The following is an 18,564-nucleotide window of genomic DNA, read 5'->3' as shown; positions in this document are numbered from 1 at the left end:
AGGATTTCCTAACAGCTTTAGAAACTGTAGTGTGATACATCTTTCATACAGTTGGGGGTGAATTGTAAAAATGAAGAACTGTAACTTATGTAGTGAAATACCCCATTAGAAGACGTTTGGAGGGGACTTCAATATAAAGAAAACCAAGAATGTTGTGTTGGGCTGTGTTGAACATTATTTCTCTGTAAATGAATGTTGTAGAAATGAGGACTTTGCAAGATCCAGCACTGACTTTCTTCATCACGGCAGCATTTCTCTGACTAGCAATGTGACAATGTAACAAATGAGATTTTTCTCATTTCATAATAAAAAATTGTGTAATGTTTAAAAAAAATAAAAATAAACATTGAGAAAACTGAAGATAATCTATGCTTCTCTACCAGAATCAGAAGGTGTTCTGTGCACATAGAAATAACATATTCATTTTATTGGTGGAGAGATTCTACAGTTACCATTTAAACATTCATTTCCTTGGAAAATGATATGGATATTTGGTAGACAGTCCGTGTATTTTATAATAAAACTATGGCCTTGGTAGTTGTTTTCCAGGTATTTTGTGTATGTATAACTTGTTCCCTTTCTAAACTGTGAGCTCTTCAAAACATTTGCTAGATTAAAGACAAGTGCCAATCAAGGGCTGTGTTAATGACTGTGCTGGGCTCCTAGTACTGACTCGTGGAAAACAATCGATCTGTCTATTGGTTCACTGAAGATGTGAGGAAAGAGAATGTATTCCACAAAATAAACAAGTAACAAAGCACATGTATATTGTTAGCCTGGGAGGTGGGGGCAGCGATTATAACAGCTATTTTTTAATAGGCAGAGATTACAGCAGCTATTTTTTTATATGCATCTTTTTGTCATTTGCTCTGTAATTCAAACTTCTGCTTTTAAAAGATGCCATTGTTTGTACTTGGTCAGCATTCTAATCCTTGAGAAGTTTATATTTTGTTTTTAAAACCATGAGTTTGATTGCTATTTTTTGGTAAAGTACCTCCAATTTAGGCCCTGGAGTCAGCAGTGAGCCTCACCACACTTTATCCAGGGGAAGCACTATTTTGGTTACTTCAGAGAGGGAAAGAGACAAGGGAGGCACATTAGTAAAATCTTAATTTGCACATGATAGATTTTTTTTCCATGCAAAGCTTTCTTCTGGAGACAGACATAAAACACTATCAAACAACACCATGACACATCAAAATCGCATTCTCAGAGTCTAATAATCCATTACATATACTAGGACAAGACTTTACGGTATATAAACACAGAAGTTCCTCTCCTATTTCACCAAAACCAGAAACTTTCTCTTACCATAGAGGTGAAGTAATGAATCACTTCATCCGAGAGTTCCAACGGCAAGCTGAGTCCCAGCTTACAAATGGGACACACATGCGGTTCTCTTCTTCAAGGAACTAAAGTTAATTGCAGGATTTTCTAATTTGTATAGCTTCCCAGGATTTCAGTCCTGGAATGCTCCCATGCTCCCTGCCAGGCTCCCCACACTCAGGAGCAGCTTCCTGCAGACACACTGGCTCTCAGGCCTACCTTCTCTGTTAAAATCAAGACTAGCAGGTGTTAAAGATATGTTAGTGTTTAGATGAGGGTCTCATCCAGATGTTGCAGAAGACACTAAAGAATACTTTTAGACAGAAATTGTGCATCTCTGGCATACATTTTGTGACAGGAAAAAACATTCCAAGCATTGGCCTTCTGTGGGATCCCTAGAACCCATCTGCTCACATTCTAAATGGGGAGCGTGTCCACTACGGGACAGCTAAATAGAGACCCAAGATTATGGTGCTTACTAGGGCGAAGCAGTAAAGAAAAACATCCAAACTAAAAAGGCAGTTTACTATGTAAACAGTAATTTTAAATTGACATTTGACTTCAGATAAGTTGAAACATCTGAGCCTGAATCCCATAGCCAAATTAAAACATACATAAAAACCATCCTTTGGGGTTGTGAAGCCTTCAAAGATGGAGTGGTAACATTAAGTATATTCTTTACATAAAGCAGTTCCTAACGGTGTCTCTTCCATGTTTTCAGCACTTGAGTTGTTCCCTGTTACACTGCAGGATCAGGCCCAATGCCTCTGTGTGGCGTGCAAAGCTCTTAAAGACCCCACTTCTCCTGCCTCATGGGACATCCCTGATCCCTTTTCAGAATGTTCTCTGTGCTACTAATATTGCAATTCTTTCTTTTTTTTTTTTTTTTTTTTTTGTTTTCCAGGCTTTTACACAAGCTGTTCTGTACCCAAAGCTCTCACTAATTCCTAGATAGCTGTTGATGGTGGTTGCTCACATTAACATCTCTCATACAAGTTTGGGCTTTCTCCATCCTCTGCTGGTCCCCAGAGCCATGGTCTGGTGCCCCTAGTATGTCCTCCACACCACAGGTAGGTCCCTCATGTAACAGCTGAAGTCTGTTAGGAGCCTATTTCCTTGTTTCTGCCTCCTCATAGGCAGGCAGCTTCGTGTTCATGCTGGTCATGCTCAGCCCTCAGCATACTTCTGCATAGCAGGTTATCAACAATCACTTACTCACCAAATGAGCAAATTAAGGGCCTATACTACTAGTTTGTCAAGATTAATGAATGCAAGTACCTGAGTGGTTGATGTTATTGCAAGGAAATTCATGAAAGCAGAGAACTTTCCCTGTCCACCCTCATATCCAAGCACAACCATTGTTTCTGACACAGTTTAAATACATAGAAAAAATTTGAAATAATGAGTAGAATTTAAGGTATAATCCATCGACCCTAACAAAGCGGTTAATGTGACTGCTCACATTAATATCTCCAATAAAAATGTTAACCCTTTCCAGATTTCTTTTAAAATCATAAAACACAGGGGAAATTTTACTATTCTTTTTATAGCTATCATTACTACATCAATATTAGTAACTTTGTCTAGTAGAGATCAATAAATTTTTTCTTCTCAAGTATTATCCTGAATAAATATTCCCCAGTGTTTTTAGATTTGCATGGCTGAGTTTCAGCAGGGCTTCCTCTCCCTGAAATATGTTATGCCCCCCATGCACCCCTATAAGAGAAACACAGTTGGGTTTCTACATGTATTTCTCAAAGAAAAAACTAAAGAAAGAAAACATCTGTACACACCCTTACCTACATAGCTGCTGGAAAAATCAAAACACCCAACCAGAGGGGTGTTTGGGAGATGGTCTGGCACAACTGTCCCCTCTTTGGAGGGAAGAGGACGGCCACCATCAAAGGGTATGATGAGTCTACTCCAAGTAGTTAACTGTTTTTCTTTAAAAATAACACTAATCTACACTCATACATCATCCAGAGTCACCCCTTCCATATATCATGGAAACAATATAAATGATCAAACCCCTATAATCTCGCCTACCCCTATAATCAAGGAGAATCAGGTGGAGAAGGCGTGGTTGCCTGGTAATGACGTCACGCTGATGCACATGGCACCTTCCCCACCCTCCCACCCCCTGCAACGCGGCTGCGGTGAAAGACCCTCCTTTCCCCAGTCCCAAGGCAACTGAAAGACCCTCCTTTCCCCAGTCCCAGGGCAACTGAAAGACCCTCCTTTCCACACTCCCAGGTCAAGTAAATCTATTGGCTAGATTGAATATTGTGCTATAAGTTACATGGTTTAAAAATACACCCCTGTTTTGTTTTCAATTAATAAAAAGAAACAACAAAAACTACTTGGCACCCAGTTCTCACCTAGAGAAGTGATGGAAGGTGGAATTCCCAATGTTAAAAAATAAACAAATTACAGCTGACAAAATTGACTTTTACATTTCCCTTGTCATGTGTAAGACCATCCCTCATCTCCATAGCACCTCATTTGAGCCTGATTTGGGGGAACTTTCTATTCTCCATCCAAATTCAGCCATCAGCCAGCCTAGCCCGTCCTTGAAGTGGTTCAGGTGTGAGGGAAACCACCCTCTGTGGCTGAAATGACAGAGGCGCTGCTGCCGCAGGCTCCACCCATGGGGCTGCGAGGCTGTGGGCTCTCCCTTCACAATGAGGAGGAGCAGGTGCAGGGGGACCGCCAGGCATGGTAAGCAGGAAGCCAAGAAAAGGTTTCAGGAAAAGCAGGGAGGGTGGAGCGGCGCCTGTGGTTCAGTGGGTAGGGCACCGGCCCCATGTACCCAGGGAGGTGGGTTCAAGCCCGGACCCGGCCAAACTGCAACAAAAATGTAGCAGGGTGTTTTGGGGGGCACCTGTAACAGTCCCAGCTACTTAGGAGGCTGAGGCTGGAGAATCACCTAACATAAGTAGAAGTAGGAGGTTGCTGTGAGCTGTGACACCACACACTCTACTAGGGCAATAAAGTGAGACTCCCTCTCAAAAAAAAAAAAAAGAAAAAAGAAAAGCAGGGTGGGTGTTTCTTAGTTCATCTGCTCTTTTTTTTTTACTTAATTTTTATTAAATCACAACTGTATACATTTATGGGGTATAATGTGATGATTTGATATACAATGTGGAATGCTTACATCAAAACTACTTAACATAACCATCACCTCACTTATTTTTGTGGTAAGACATTTATAATATACCATTCGATCCCGCACTATCATTACTAGGTATCTACCCAGATGAACAAAAATCATTTTGCAACAAAGACATTTGCACCAGGATGTTTATTGCAGCCCAATTTACAATAGCCAAGTCGTGGAAGCAGCCTAAATGTCCATCTACCCATGAATGGATAAACAAATTGTGGTATATGTATACCATGGAATACTATGCAGCCATAAAAAAGGGAGACTATGTGTGTGTGTGTGTGTGTATATATATATATATATATATATATATATATATGTCTGTTCTGCTTTAACAAATATCACAAACTAGGGAGCTTTCCCAACAGAAATGCAGTGTTCTCAGTTCTGGAAGCTGGGAAGTCCAAGGCGGAGCCACTGGCACATCCACTGCCTGGCAAGGACCCACTTTCTGATTCACAGGTGCTGCCTTCCAGTTGGGTCCCTACATGTTGGCAGAGACCAACAAGCTGCTGGGGTCTCTTTGATAAAAGAATAATTCCATACACAGAGACATAGCCCTCATGATCTACCACTTCCTGAGGCCCCACCTTCAACATGTAGTAACATCAAGCCAGGTGCTACCCTCATGACATCTTGAGAATAATTTACTCACCCTGACACATATTCAGAGTCAGGTATTCAGAGAAAAGCCAAGGAAATGGCATGATACCAGAAAGGTACTAGCACAGGGCCTTGAAAAAAAGACCAAGGTGACTTATCAACCTGAGAGTGGGTCAATACTATGACTGTTGACCTGATATTGGTCTACACAGCTCATGAAGACCCTGAAAAGGGTCTGCTGAATCTTGTGCAGGTTTCCCAACAACAGATTTGCAAAGGAGAGAGAAAAAATAAAGGCTTGGTACTGACTTCTAGACCTTTCTCTAATCCCATAATGTCTATCAGAATTTCCTGCCCTGGCCTCAGGGCTTTGCTTCTATATAAATTAATTCTTTTATTTATATAATCTTAATGAAAGGATGACTCTTCACAGGTTAAGGCTGTCCTTTCCTCCAACTTTCTTTCCTCCAACTTTAGAAGGTCCACAGAAGCTAAGGAGGAAACCACCCCCAGCCAAACTACCCCAGTGAGCAGGGGGAATGTGGAAGCTTCTCTGCCTCTGCTTCTCACAATTCTGAGCTCATCCAAGAGGGCAACCAGATTAGAAAAAAATATGCTTAAGGGGAAAACACACTGTACTGATGAAAGGTAAAGAATGCCTCATCAGCGCACTCAGGGCAGACAGTCATAGCTGGCCATGACTCAGCCAGGCATCACTGCCACTAAAAATAATCTGTCCCACGATTCCCTTTCCCCTCTCAGCTGCCCTTACCCTTGATCAGACCTTGTTATCACTCAGCCGGATTCTTAAAGTTCTCTATTAGTCAATCCCAGGGCAACTGATCCTCCCTGCTCTGATCCCACCTATGTATCAAAGTCATTGTGATTTTTCTCATCTATCTGCCCCATATATATTTCTTTTTTAAAACAAGTTTATCTTTTTTGTTTTGTTTTTGGTTAAAAAGTTTTTTTATTTCAAATTAATGTGAGGGTACAAATGTTTAGGTTATCCATCAACCCATGAATGATTAAGAAATTATGGTACATGTATCCCATGGAGCACTATTCAGAAGAAACAGAGACTTTACATCTTTTGTGTTTACCTGGATGAGTTGAAACATTCTTCTTAGTAAAGTACCTCAAGAAAAGAAAAAAAGGGCAGCTCCTGTGGCTCAAAGGAGTAGGGCACCAGCCCCATATGCCAGAGGTGGTGGGTTCAAACCCAGCCCTGGCCAAAAACTGCAAAAACAAAACAAAAAAAGGGTCCTGTGTACTCAATACTAATGTGAAACCAATATGTAAACAAATACATACCCACAGGAAAGATAAAACCCAAATATGTTCTAGCAAGGGAGGGGAGAGGATGGAAGATGATTGGCAGATCTCACCTGATGTGCAAATCTGAGGGTGTTCAGCACGCCCTTGGGTGAAGGGCTCAATTGTAACTTGAATTACCTTAGAATTGTTTTGCAGTTTTTGGCTGGAGCTGGGTTTGAACCTGCCACCTCCAGCATATGGGGCTGATGCCCTACTCCTTTGAGCCACAGGTGCCACCCTTTACCTTAGAATTGGAAACAATGCAGCCCATATATATTTTGATGGTTCCCCATCGCCTGCTGAAGTAAGTCTCCATTTCTTATTCTGACCTAAATATTTTTTACAGCATCACCTTCTTTCTCCCAACCTGTATCTGAGGAATCTATAACCTCTTGCTGTTCCTAACTCTCTGAGAACCTTCCCCCTTTTTTCCCCTCTGAACCTTTGTCCCCACTGTTCCCTGATGGACATGCTCTGCCTTCAATGCCCTTGACAGCATCAGCACATCCTCCCAGATGCTGCTCAGATGTCCCTCACGTTCCCTGATCCTCCCAACCACGGGGATTCCAGCTCTCTCTCTCTCTCTCCTGCTTACTATACTATACAAAATATAAGGTTTTCTCCTAATGAACTTTTAATAAATATGGGTCAGATTTTAAAGAAACAAGCATGATTCTTGCGGGTGGATAGAGATACACGTCAACGCACACACATGCCTACGTACTCACTGATATAAACTACACACAACTATTTTAAAAAAGAGGATCGTATCCAGTTAAGAAATGCAGAATTAAACATCTTTTAATGCACATACACTAGGACTCCACAGATAACAAACAGAGTCTGTTATCTAACATGACTAACGTGACTCTAAAGCTGTTTTACAGCCACCTTTTCTTGAGAAGACTCATATCTGCAAAATGCTTCCAGAATCTGTATGAAAACCTCTATGTGGACAAAATGACCTACCGAGAACAACGGAATAATCAGGGAGTCACATAAAATTCACAATTTAGCTATTTAGTCATTCTCCTGAAGTCTACTGAAGCAGAACGTAGTAGCCGGTGGCTTCGCACTTTATCAAATCAAGCGGTTCATACAGCAGTAATCTTTATGACAAGATTTGTTTTGTTTCCCCAGCAGTGGTTTCATAAATAACTTAGAACACTGAGTCAGGAAGGGGTAAGTATAAGTGTTAAAACTCTTAGAAACTCTAGCCACTGGCTCTTGGTATCCAAGAATTGCCATCAAAAAGAAAAAAAAAACAACTGACATATTCTACATGGCCTTGAAAGCAAGCAGAACCAGTTCCCTCAAACCCAGCCTTGTCATGACTTTCAATTTTACATGAAACCATTCTAGTTCTTTGTTTTTAAAAATCATCCATGCTCTTCTCCATCACCCCTCCTCACAATCAATCAATCAATAAAACACACACCCACTTCACTACAGCAAAATACGTTTTGCAGTGAAAAAGAAGAGTTAGGAGAATGAGATTTAGGTTCTATTCTGATTCAATCCCAGGAACTGTATGCTTGGGTGAAACCCCTTATCATTGCAATGATCCATCTTCAGACTATAAAATAAGGGAATAATTCTGGTGCCTTACCTATTTTATGGTAAGGTCTGAATGAAATAAATCAAGGGACGGCACTTTGTGAATTGCACCCTGAGGTCCTAAAGTGCTGATGATACTAAGGCTAGTTCCTATCAGCCGCCAACCACTGCCTGTGCCTGCCTCCCACCTGGCTCTGGGCTGTGGTCTTCACCAGTTCCCACGCGGGACGCACCCAGCTCTTCCCATCTGCCCATCTGAGTCTGTGCTTTCTTCAGTGAATTCAACACCCCAGGAACCCTCATCCCTAGTCAACCCACTGGGATCTTTCCCCTGAGAACTCTTTTCACACTCATCCTCCTGACCTCAAACCCAGCATCAGAGGTTATGCTTTTACATAGTCTGCTCATGACAATTTGCAAAGCTTGGGGCCACTCCAGAGTGAAGGCTTATACATGAAGACCGTGTTATTGGCCTCCTTTACAACAACTCTAAGCACCTAGCTCAGGGCTGGCTGGCACACAGCTTCTGTAAAAGAATGATCTATGAACTTTTCTTAATTTCTTCCCCCAAAGCTCTTGACTGACACACACTTTGCCCCCCTAAACTTTGACATCTAATCTGTCATCTGTCATTTCTCTATCTTACCTTCAAAATGAAGCCACAGATCTGGCCTCCTCTATGTGACCTGCAGCACTCCAAAAGCTTCTTACCCTTGCCTCATCAACTCCATCTACACCCAAGAACAAAATCCATCTTACACATCCAGTCCTGTCTGCTGCTTCATGGAAACAGCAGACATGCTTTCATGTTGCTTTTGAATAAAACTCCAATACCCAAAAGTGTACTTTAAAGTCATGTGTAATCTGGTCCCCAGAAACCTCCTCCACCTCACAGGGGGCCACTCCCTCATTCTCCCTCTAAACCTGCCACATGGGACTCATCTAAGCTTCCTTCAAAGGTTGCAGTCATTTGCCTTAAGGCCTCTGCACCTGCTGCTCCCTTGGCTGGAAGGTTCCTCCCCAAAGCGTCACACAATCATTTTCACCTGTCCTGAATTGTTTATTTCACTCACATTGGGTAATTCTTTTTTTTTTTTTTTTTTTTTTTTTTTTGACTGCAATGACTTTATTTTAGTGGCTTTCCAAGCCTCCCAAAGGGTCTCCTTAGCCAGGGCTGGCACCCAGTCAACCATCTTCACAGTGGAGTCCTAATTACTTGATTCTGTTTTGTAGATCACAGAGGTTCCTTCCGATGATCTCTTCTTTCATTTCCTCAAATCAGCTTACACATTCTGAAAGTATATCCATCACTCTCTCATACTTTGAGGTGGCGCATTCTGGTCTCCTACTTTGTGTTTGAAGTAGTTCGCTTCTTCTTCTTCTCTATCATTAATCTTTTCATTATCTTCTTATTTCTCTTAGCACATTCAAGGCACAACAAATTATCTTCTAGGCCTGGAGATGGGAAAATGCAGGCTGGTAACAGGAAGAGGGAAATCATCCTCCGGGGAGTGGCGGGCACCCAGGCCTGACCTGCATGAAACTGTAGGCATACCCAACCCTCTGTGCCTGCAGGGAGAAGCTCGCCACGGATCACACACCACCTAAGACCAGAAGCTGTTGTTAAAAAGACCTCAGCAGAAACAGGAAGGGGTCGTGAATTCAGAGTCTTAGGCTGACCAGCTTTTGCAGCAATCCTTGCCCAGGACGCCAATGTAGATTCCTGAGCTGATGTTATCACTTCCACTCTATTGATCTCTTCTGTTTTCATACTCATCTTGGACCTTTTCTGAGGTTTTGCTCTCTCGGTCTCTGCCTTGAGTTTCCTTGAACATGAATGTACTTTGGCCTCCTTTGGTGTTTCAGGAATTTCCCATTTCTGTTCAGGAAAGGCATGCTCCTGGAGCCTCAGAAAAACTGCTGTTTTCTTGCCGTCGGTACTCAGCTTGAGTTGCTGGCCCCAGTTCCTCAAAGTGTCTCGACACACATCATTAATGGGAGGCAAAACGGTTGGCAAGGGAAGATCAGGGTTTTTACATCTAGCTTTTCGGAAGGCTTTTGATTGTTTATTTGTTGGAGGTAGATGAATTTTCCTGAACTCAGAGTTGTAGGGCTGGCTCACTGAGGCAGTCCCTGTTCTCATATCTTCATTGTGTTTCTGGGGATTGTTCAGTTTGACATCAGAAGTTGAAGAAACAGTTGGTTCCATTTATTCATTATCTGAATTGTCTTTAACTGGAACCAATGTCAAAATCACACTTTCCTCATCATCTATTTCCTCTTCAGAGAAATTCTTCTGGCTGCTACAATGATTTGAGTCTGACATTTTTTCAGCAGGACCTGGGGGAGGTAAAGCCAGCAATAGTAAGGATAGGTGCAGTTTACTTCTTTTAATCTACATTGGGTAATTCTTAGTTATTTCCTGGTTGACTTCTCAATCGGTTCTGCTCTCCTGATTGTAAGACATGGAGGTGGGATCTAGGCGTGAGTCTTCCCCATCACTGTGTACCCAGCACCCAGCACGGCCACCTGACACATAAAAGGGGCACAAAAATGTTTGTCAAATAGGAATTTGAGAAGTGATACTTGGGTATTTATTACATGCCAGGCACTGGAAATACAACATAAAATAATTCAAGCCTCTAGCCCAGTGGGAATGTAAAATTGTACATTTGCTATATAAAACAGGACGGTGTTTCCTCCAAAAATTAAAAATAGAGTATGAGCTGACAATTCCAGCTCTGGGTTTATACCTAAAAGGACTGAAAGCAGAGACTTGAGCAGATCTGTGTACGCCAATGTTCATTCAATATGCTCAGTATGGGGAAGGTGGAAGCACACACCAGTGGATGATGGATGAACAAAACATGGAACTTTCCTCAGCCTTAAAAATGAAGAACATTCTGACTCATGCTGCAGCTTGTATAAAGACATTGAGCTAAGTAAAGCAAGCCAGCCACAGAGGGACAAATGCCAAAGTATCCCACTAATATCTTCGAAGTACATGGAGTAGTCAAATTCAGAGACAGGAGTCAGGGTGGTGGTTTCCCGGGACTAAGAGGAGGATCACGAGGAGTTACTGTCTAATGGGTGTGGAACTTCCACTTGGGAAGGTGAAGAAAGTGGCAGAGACGGCCAGTGGGGGTCACTGCACAGCGGCCCGGGTGTGCGTGGTGCCGTTCGATAGTATGCTCAAAAAACAGTTAAAGTGCAAAGCTTTATGCAAAGTGTATTTTACCACAATAGAAAAAAATACCAAACAAATGTTATGGGAGTATAAAAAAAGCAAGTAGTTTGTAAAAGATTCTCTCGAGGGACTAAGGGTCTCAAGGAAAAGCAACATCTGAACAGAAAGAAAGGAAAAAGAATTTCAGGACAAAAAGAAGAGCAGACTTCCGGGACCGGGACACTGAGGGGTCTCAAGGGACGGCTGCTTGGTGAGGGTTGGTCACACAGATAAACCTGAGCTGTAAGTGCCAAAAGATCCTGACAGCTGTGAACCAAAGAAATGTTACCTTACTTTTTACTAACTTGAAACTTGATGCCCCACATAGTTGTGTCTGGTTGTTCTGACCCTCCAAATTTGAGACAGTGTATTCAATGTAACAGTGAACTTGAAGGTGAGCCTTTTGACCAAGAACCAGAGAACCACGTTCAAACACAGTAGGCAAAAGAGATGAACCTTTTGTATCACATCTGAATTCAGATTTCAACATCCAAAGCTGGAGCTGATGCCAGCACATTCCAGCGCAAACATGCCCAGCCTAAGCCTGGGGAGGACTCTTAATTCTCAGCTTAAGATGCTTTCAGGAATTATTAAAAATCTCATTACACTTTTATCTCTATAATTAAAAAAAAATGTTGTTTTTAAGCCTAAGTTTAACTCTTTATATGCATGATTAATTGTGCAGGCCTGTTACGAAACAGACAACAAATCTCACATGTTATGGACCATAAAGAGTTGAATTAAGAATCACGGGGCGGCGCCTGTGGCTCAGTGAGTAGGGTACCGGCCCCATATGCCGAGGGTGGCGGGTTCAAACCCAGCCCCGGCCAAATTGCAACAAAAAAATAGCCGGGCGTTGTGGCGGGCGCCTGTGGTCCCAGCTACTCGGGAGGCTGAGGCAAGAGAATCGCTTAAGCCCAGGAGTTAGAGGTTGCTGTGAGCTGTGTGACGCCACGGCACTTTACCCGAGGGCGGTACAGTGAGACTCTGTCTCTACAAAAAAAAAAAAAAAAAAAAAGAATCATGATATGCTAATACTCAGATTCAGCAAGAGTCACGTCAGCACCGTAAGTGTGAAACAATGCTTCTAATACAAAAAATTACTGTGTCACTAGGACTAGAAAAACCTGCCTCAATCCACCTGAGTGAAATGGGATGGTCCACACATCCCCAGCCCTGCCCTGAGCTCGGAAGGCCCTGCTGTGCACGAATGAGGAACAAGGTGAGGTTTCATGCATCAGAGCTTCTGAAGGAAGGACATGAAGCATGCAGGCGTCCTCAAACTGCGGCCCGCGGGCCACATGAGGCGGTGTGATTGTATTTGTTCCCGTTTTGTTTTTTTTGTTTTTTTACTTCAAAATAAGATATGTGCAGTGTGCATAAGAATTTGTTCATAGTTTTTTTTTTCTTTTTAAACTATAGTCTGGCCCTGCAATGGTCTGAGGGACAGTGAATTGGCCCGTTTTAAAAGTTTGAGGACCCCTGAAGGGATTAATGTCTCTAAAAAAGAGAAAAGAGTTTAAGACTGTAGAGCCTCCTTTGTTAACTACACCAAATAAGAGTTAAATGCCTTCTGAGCGGGTTATCTGCAGGCCTTGGAGTGAGAAGTTCAGACATGTTTTCTGGGCAGCAGAGTGGTCAGTTTCATCGTTTTCCTTTGTGCTTTCGCTCAGTGCTCTGTTCTTTTTTTTCTCTGTTCCATTATAATCTACATGAGAACCGCCTTTAGTTAAACATCCTCTGCCCAGTGTCTTAGGAGAACGGAGGTTGCTTCTGCCTTTTGGGTTTGGTTTTTCCCATAAGTATGTTGTTAAAAACTATATTCTTCCTTCGTATCAAAACCCATGCAGCTTCTTTCTAAATTTAGTTTTCCTCTGTGAACAGCAACCTGCAATCAAAATGCTGGCATATAAATATATTACAGGGCTTTTCGTTTTACAAGTACTGCTGTTGAACTTGGGCCTTTGATACGGGAAGTTCTAGGACATTCTTTGTACCAACCATTCATCTCTTCCTCCCCTGTGCTTCCATCACACTGTGACCTCTCCTGTTTCTGCCTATACCAATCCTGGCATGTTGACTATTGTATGTTCCACGTGAATAAGGTTAAATTTAATTTACTTGTTCATTCAGCAAATGTCTACTGAGTAGCAGTTGTGGGACAATCACTGGACTAGTGGTTGTTAATACAAAGAGAAATAAATAGTCTGTCTTTTCAAGGAGCCCACTGTAATTTCTTTTCCCTATCCCATGCACTGTAAATGTTCTTTGTTGAATTAAACTAAATCTCTAGATAAGCACTAGATAATACTTCCATCTGGAAGACGCTGAGGGCCTTTGCCTAGGTAAATGATCAAGTGTTTCCATGATGCCCTTAAATGCAACATTATGTTTTTGTTTTCTCTTGAGAGTTCCAATGGCTTCAAAGACGGCAGAGAAAGGGAAGGGAGGGCTTACCTAGGCTGTGTGAAGGTGAGGGAGAGCACAGGTTAGAGTGGCTGGCTGGACTTGTCCATGCTGTTTTGCATCAATGTCTATAGCCACATCAGCCCTGGCTGGTCCTACTGTATACTATACTGTTAAAAACTATACTGTTTTTTAACTTTATGGATTAAACCCAACTCGGCATCTAAAAGGGGCTCAAGATGAACTCACAATTCAAGCTTTTCAGGAAGTCTGTGTGAGACATCCACTCAAGTGCTTCTTTCGTGTCTTTATACAGTGACCCTTAAGCAGACACACCTTAGATGAGGGGTATCTAGACCGAGAAGCAGAAACAAACAGTCTGGCTGAGTGGGAAAACCAGTCCGAGTAATGAATGTCACAACAAAGACCCTTATGAATAAGGAGACTTTGGGGATCCAATGGGCTTCTTAAAGTTTATTTACATTCCTGGCTGTGTTACAGATGAAACCGTCATTTTTCCATGAATTTCTATTTAGGAAGTCCTTTATAGAAAGTAACAATTTTTATCTTTACTCAAAAGTTATGGGGCACCATTCTGTGCCAGGTCCTACACTGGGTTCTGCAGACACAAAAGGAGTGTGACATGTTCCCAAGTCACCCCCAGAACAGGGAGGGGGCAAGTGATTAGATAAACTCTCTCATGGGGGCCAGGTCCTTAATCTCCATTCAACTCACAATCGCTCTAATCACATCTACTTTCTTCACAACTAAAAGCGGGGATTTGCTAACTTGACTGTTTAAGGTTTTAACATCCAAAATGGGAAAAACATGGACAAAAAGGAAACAGGAAAAGTAAGAAGGGATGAAAGGATGGAGAGGCCAAATCAGACGACCTGGACAGAGGGAAGTAGTGGGACGAAAAGAAAGTCACTGTGAACTGAAGCTGAAGACAGTGATGTGGAGGCTGCTATGTAAGTGACTCTGCAATGGAAAAGTTTGCACAGTGGGGAGTCCAAGAGAGCAAAGGAGAGAAAACAGCCCCGATGTGTGGTAAGAGTGGAATCCCCCTTGTTCTGCTGAGATGAAGTGAGGTTACGATGCACCATGTCGTGGCTTTTGCCTGCCGACTGTACCTCTTTGCGGGTGACTCTACAGAGTCACCTGGGGCTCCAGGATTAGAGCGTGCCTTTGGAAGGAGGGCCTAGAGTGACGACGTGTGTAATGGTTACCCTGAGGTTCTCTGCCTGGAAATGCTAACATTACTTAGCTACGCAGAACTCTTCTCATGCTGCAGGGTCCTGTTCATCATTTATTTCCATTTAGCAGGATTTTGTGATGTTAGTGGAGGTTCCAGGGAAGATGTGAATGGTTGAGCTGTGTTTTAAATAAATAAAAAAAAAAGTACAAGGTGTTTATTCACCAGAGAAAGACTAGAGAGGGATGGGAAGGAAAAAACAGCAGAAATTCAATAGCTGAAGGAAGTTGGAGGATGTTGGGAAGAGCAGGGGAGTGGAGGGGAGACAGTTGTATCTACACCTTCACTGAATACTCAGGCCCTGGGACAGCCAGTCAGCCCCTCCCAGGAGATCAGGGTCCATTTTGTTTCCTATTCTGATGGAGAATAGGTGGCTTTTGCACTATTGCATTAAAGAAAAAAATGCCTCCCACTGTCCTTGGCGAGTTTTATGTGCATTAAACCTGCCATGCTTCCAACAGACACAGGGATTTTGGCCTTTTTGCGTGTCTGCTTCTGTCCCCTATAGAGAAGTTAGAGAAACATGTTTTCACTCCCGTTTCACTGATGACACAATGGTTTGGGAGGAGGACATTCCGGACCAAAGGCAGATCTACATAAAACATCCAGGCATGTGTGAGAAGTTGCCTTCTGTTTCTTGGGGCTCTAACAGGAGATGACTATACCCTGCTATAAGGAACACTCACTGTGGGCCCAGTCGCCAGGCCATGTCCTCCACACATGTCCTATCATAGTTCTAGAAAAATCCTAAGGTAGGTGTTATTATAATTTTTATTTCATGAGCTCAGAAAAGGTAAGTAACATGCCCGAGATCACACAACTGTCAACTGGTTAGAGTCAGGATACAAATATGCTATTACGTTTCAGAGCCAGGCTCTCGACCAGCTGGCTGCACTGCCACTGGGAGTACTGTGAATGGGGTCTGAGCTTCACCCTCCAGGTCTATCCACCCTCAGTACAGCTCCTGTGTCAGAGATCGCAAGCCCAGAGGATCCATGTGGCCATGTGCCCAGCAAATCAATGACACTCAAAGACCTGAGAGGGGAAATTCAAAACTCCCTCTCAGGTGTGAAAATGTTAAAAGGTAAGAATTCTGAGACATTTTATAGGAAAAAGAAATAGAGATATACTATAGAATAATGTGAATAATTTTTATGAATTATGAAAGATAATTGTGAGATTTCCAAAGAATGCCATGGTTGTGGTCACCATTTTAGCCTTGCTTTCTTTTCCTGCAGACACCTTCATCTCTTTCTTTAGCACTGAAATATATATTTATATATTTATATAAATATATATGATATATAATATATAAATATAAATATATATAAATATAAATATATAATATATTTATGTATATATTTGAAATATTGCTTTTGGCCTGAGAGCCACGGAGAACTTCAACAGGGTACATCGTGGTTGGGTTTGCATTTAGGAAAGCTTTTTAACAGGTGGGGAAGAGACACAAAGAGAAAGGGGCTTCCCAGGTGAAATGGACGCTGAGTTTATTTTTAGACAGTTTGAAGAGCCCAGGAATCCACCACGTGGCCATGTCTGTCTGTGAGGACAGGTGCATGTGGATGTGGAACTTGGAAGAGGGGTCATCCACAGAAGTCTTGGGTCACCTGCCTGTACTCTCATCAGCATCCCCACCTCCTTCACAGACAGAGCAGCTACCCAACAACGATTTGTTGAATAAATGAAGTGGGAAAAGAAGACATATGCTAATAACATGGTTGATCGGAGACGCTGTTCATGCTAAACAGCAAAAAATGTTCAGAATTAAAGAAACTATTGTATCTTTACATATGTATATGAAAATCTTAACTATTTTATAGGGTTCATAAAGTATAGTGATACTGTTTTATGTCTCCAAGAAAATGACTTTTTAAAAAAAAACAGAAGTACACTTGTACTAGACTGTTTATTGCAGCTCAATTTACCATTGCCAAAATGTGGAAACAGCCTAAATGCCCACCAACCCAGGAATGGATTAACAAGCTGTGGTATATGTATACCATGGAATACTATTCAGCTATTAAAAAAAAATGGAGACTTTACATCCTTCGTATTGACCTGGATGGAAGTGGAAGACATTATTCTTAGTAAAGCATCACAAAAATGGAGAAGCATGAATCCTATGTACTCAATCTTGATATGAGGACAATTAATGACAATTAAGTTTATGGGGGGGGAAGCAGAAAGAGGGATGGAGGGAGGAGGGTGGGGCCTTAGTGTGTGTCACACTTTATGGGGGCAAGACATGATTGCAAGAGGGACTTTACCTAACAATTGCAATCAGTGTAACTGGCTTATTGTACCCTCAATGAATCCCCAACAATAAAAAAAAAAAAAAGAAAAAGAAAAAAACAGAAGTGTCCACATAGTCCTAATGTATTTTTTTTTTTTTTTTTGTGGTTTTTTTGGCCAGGCTGGGTTTGAACCCGCCACCTCCGGCATATGGGACCAGCGCCCTACTCCTTGAGCCACAGACGCCGCCCAGTCCTAATGTATTTTTTAAAAAAAGCCTTTGGGTTCAAAAATGCTAATTATTTCATATTTCTATAATGCGGAAATGTAAATTTCATCAAAGCTTTTAAATAAATCCTTCAGTCAAAGGCTAATTACCGGCTCTCTCTCTCTGTTTTGATACAGAGTCTCACTCAGTTGCCCAGGGTAGAGTGCTGTGGCATCACAGCTCACAGCAACCCCAAACTTCTGGGCTCAAACGATCCTCCTGTCTCAGTCCCTGAGTAGCTGGGACTTCAGCTACCCATCATAACACCTGGCTAATTTTTCTATTTTTAGTAGAATTGGGGTCTTGCTGTTGCTCACGCTGGTCTTGAACTCCTAAGTTCAAGGAGTCCATCTGTCTTGGCCTCCCAGACTATTAAGATTATAGGCATGAGCAAGCACGGCTGCCAAAATACTATCTCTTTACTAATTAATTTCGAGAGGGGTCTTGGCTGCCACTGGGAAGTTTTGTATATATGTGTATTTTACATGTAGGATGTACATATGATATAGACATGAATACATATGTACATATGTGGGTACGTGTGTGTATTTATATATGTTGCAGAATGCATATATCACAAAACGTGCTCTCCTATTTTCTAATCTGACCTTCACAGTACAAGTCATTTGAAGCTTTATTTTGCCTCAGTGATTTTTCTCAGTGGCTTCATTACTATATCTAATTTTTTGAGCTGTACAGCAACATTTCCTAAGAGACTTATTTTTGTGTTTCCCAGTTGTAGTTTTATAGATTGCTAGTCGTCCTGGCACATTTTGTTACTATAAGATTGAGTTCCACATTTATGACTCATTTTCCAGAAATCAATTTTCCCAAGCCGGTGTCCATTTCATTTCCCTGGCCAGGATAATTTTGAAATGAACTCACATAGATGGTACTTTAGAAATTATTATTGGCTTGGTTTTTACATTGAATTGCATTTTAACATTCAAATACGGTTTTATAGCATTGACTTCCTTTAAATGGATTTTTATTGTTGAAAATAGAACTTTGTTTTGTAGTAAACTTACCATAAAAGGATGGCTGTCAATATGGGATGACTGAACATTGCTGGTATAAACGTCGGGGGCTAAGTTATCTTTGCTTCTACAATAGTTATTAACTAACTATATGGGGCTGGAGAACGTGAGTGGCCTGTCACGATTCCCCTTCACTGAAAGAGGCAAATGTTGCGA

At 41.8% G+C, this 18,564-nt stretch overlaps 1 pseudogene; it reads left to right on the top strand.

Moving 5' to 3' along the window:
• The first annotated feature begins 3,940 nt into the window (after nucleotides 1–3,940).
• Nucleotides 3,941–18,564, top strand: part of LOC128593884 (T-complex protein 11 X-linked protein 2-like) — a 39,149-nt pseudogene continuing 24,525 nt past the window's right edge.

Source organism: Nycticebus coucang, chromosome 9 (assembly GCF_027406575.1).
Source record: "Nycticebus coucang isolate mNycCou1 chromosome 9, mNycCou1.pri, whole genome shotgun sequence".
Lineage (NCBI taxonomy): Eukaryota > Metazoa > Chordata > Mammalia > Primates > Lorisidae > Nycticebus > Nycticebus coucang.
This window is presented reverse-complemented; position numbering and strand designations above follow the sequence as displayed.